This window comes from Lissotriton helveticus, assembly GCF_964261635.1.
Source record: "Lissotriton helveticus chromosome 1_1 unlocalized genomic scaffold, aLisHel1.1 SUPER_1_unloc_32, whole genome shotgun sequence".
Taxonomy (NCBI): Eukaryota; Metazoa; Chordata; class Amphibia; order Caudata; family Salamandridae; genus Lissotriton; species Lissotriton helveticus.
In genome coordinates this window covers 2135975-2138787 of record NW_027611673.1, presented here as the reverse complement: position 1 = coordinate 2138787, position 2813 = coordinate 2135975, and the positions used below count along the sequence as shown (strand labels likewise).

At 38.7% G+C, this 2813-nt stretch overlaps 1 pseudogene; it reads right to left on the bottom strand.

Annotated features, from left to right (window-relative positions):
* Nucleotides 1–305: 305 nt before the first annotated feature.
* Nucleotides 306–2483, bottom strand: LOC144805906 (uncharacterized; annotated as a pseudogene).
* Nucleotides 2484–2813: the final 330 nt, after the last annotated feature.

The window sequence follows — 2813 nt, the reverse complement described above, 5'->3', positions numbered from 1 at the left end:
ACTTTCACATTCACTGCACTTGATTGATTTTTCCCCTGTGTGAGTTCTCTGGTGCAGTTTTAGTCTTGATAAATATATAAAGCTCTTCCCACATCCATTGCACTTGAATGGGTTATCATTATCTGATGTTTTTATTAAAATAAAAGACTCTTACAGCCCTGAATATGTACTGGACAGTATGACACCTGTGTATGTCCGGAAAATCTATATGCAATGGAGGTATGGCTGTCTCCCACTTAGAGCCTTTACCAAATCCTGGGAAGGTAATTCGGAATCAGGGGCATGCCCTGCATGTAATTACAAAATGGAAAGTGACCTCCATGTGGCCCTGTTTTGCAGAGCCTATAATCGTCCTAGGAGGTACTGGCTGGTCCCCTACCTAAGGAATTTGGGTTTTAGAACTGTTGCCCCCGCTTATAGAGTCCTCAAAACAGATCTAGCACCCCCTACTGTGTTTGCAATGGCTAAATTTTTGACTGCAATGTGGCGAACCCGGACCTTAATCATCAAGAATGCTAAGGCTATATGAAATATCTCTACATTTCCCCACTAACCCTCTGGTATTATAAATGTTTTAGTAATTAGTTTTAATCCTGAGTGTTTTATAATTACAAATGTTTTATGATGTAAATCACTTGTACATCTTTTATGGTCTTTCTATGACCGAAATAAAGATTAAAAAAAAAAAAAAAAAAAAAAAATGTGTTTTCCCCAGTGTGTGTTCTCTGATGCTGTTTTAGGTCTGACAATCGAATAAACCTCTTCTCACATTCACTGCACTGGTATTAATTTTCCCCGGTGTGTGTTTTCTGATGCTGGTTTAGGTGTGATGATTGACAAAAGCTCTTCATACATTCACTGCACTTAAATGGTTTTTCCCCTGTGTGTGTTTGCTGATGAATCCTTAATGTTGCTGAATTACTAAAACTTTTTCCACATTCACTGCACTTAAATGGTTTCTCCCCTGTGTGTGTTCTCAGATGTTTCCTTAATGCTGATGAATCACTAAAACTTCTTCCACATTCACTGCACTGGAATGGTTTTTCTCCAGTGTGTGTTCCCTGATGCTGTTTTAGGTGTGATATTTGATTAAACCTCTTCACACATTCAGTGGAATTATATGATTTTTCTCCAGTGTGTGTTCTCTGATGCTCTTTTAGGTGTGATAATCGACTAAAGCTCTTCAAACATTGACTGCACTTGAATGGTTTTTCCCCTGTGTGTATTCGCTGATGAATCCTTAATGTTGAAGATTCACTAAAACTACTTTCACATTCACTGCACTGGAATCGTTTTCCCCCTGTGTGTGTTCTCTGATGCCGTTTTAGTCCTGATAAATATATAAAGCTCTTCCCACATTCATTGCAATTGAATGGTTGTTCCCCTGTGTGTGTTCGCAGATGTTTCCTTAATGTTGATGAATCACTAAAACTTCTTTCACATTCACTGCACTGGAATGGTTTTTCCCCAGTGTGTGTTCGCTGATGCAGTTTTAGGTGTGATAATCGATTAAAGCTCTTCACACATTCAGTGCAATGATATGGTTTTTCCCCTGTGTGTGTTCGTTGATGTCTTTTTAGGCCTGATAACTGAATAAAGCTCTTTACACATTCAGTGCATTTGAATAGTTTTTTCCCTGTGTGTGCTTGCTGATGGGGTTTTAATATTGATGACAAACTAAAGCCCTCACTGCATGTGCCTAAGACTTCTCTCTTGGTTAGCGTCTCTGGTATATACGTGTTTACATCCCTTGACTGTGCTTCCTGAAAGGCCAACATGACTGATAAAGCACTTGTGTTATTCTTGCATTCCCTGTATGAGTCGTATTTTGCACGTTTGTTTTCCAATTAAAGAATAAAGTGCAATGGTCACCAACTACTTTCCAATCTCATAACGTGTGTAAGGCTTCTTCGTGGGCGATTGTGTCTTTAGACTGGATAATGGTTCTGCATGCTTCCTTGTCCTTCTGGTCGGTGCACACTGGGACAGTGCTCTGTATTTTAGACAGCAGAACCCTTATTTCTTTTAACCTTCACTTGTCTGACTCCACTCCGTTGTGCTTTTCAATGGTTGCTGTGGATTGGCCTGAAACAGTTTGCAATGCACCTTTAGCACAGAATGGTGACTTGGTATTATTTAAGGAAGCAGAGCACTGTTGTAACCACCTCATACCGACCTCATGATCAAAGCTGTTATTGGACATGTTTACACAAGAGGAGGTTTATAAGTGTTGTCTTCATTTTCTGGAGGTTATTTCTTCGTTTTGAAGCATGGAGGTGCACAGCTGAGACTCGTGGAATAACTGAATTTCTCGTGTCCCTTGTCCCTTCTTTCAGGATGTCTCAGTTTATGTTCGGGTCCGGCTGGCTCTGACGGCACTTATGTTTTCCTGAATACTGGAACTCAATATTTCAGACTTCGTCTTTGCAGATTTACAGTGTTATCTTCCTTATTTTGAAATATTTCGTACAATCAAAGATTGTTTTCTGTCAGATGTAAAAAGATTTCAAATTACTTAAAGGGAAAAATAACGGAATGTGCACACACAATTTTTTATAGATTGTATAGATATCTCTTGATTACCATTTTTGAAACTTATGAAGGCATATTTAACCATACACAGAAATTTACATAAATGTTTCTTTGACTATGTCACATCTTACTTATTTCAGCAAAGTTGTTCATGTGTAAGTTAGTAAAAAGAAGGGTGCTCGCATAGCACTCATACACTAGTTACAGCTTTAAGTAGAGGCATATGGTCAAGGTTTTGTAAAACAAGAACAGCTCTTTGAGTAAGAGATGTGAGATGGATC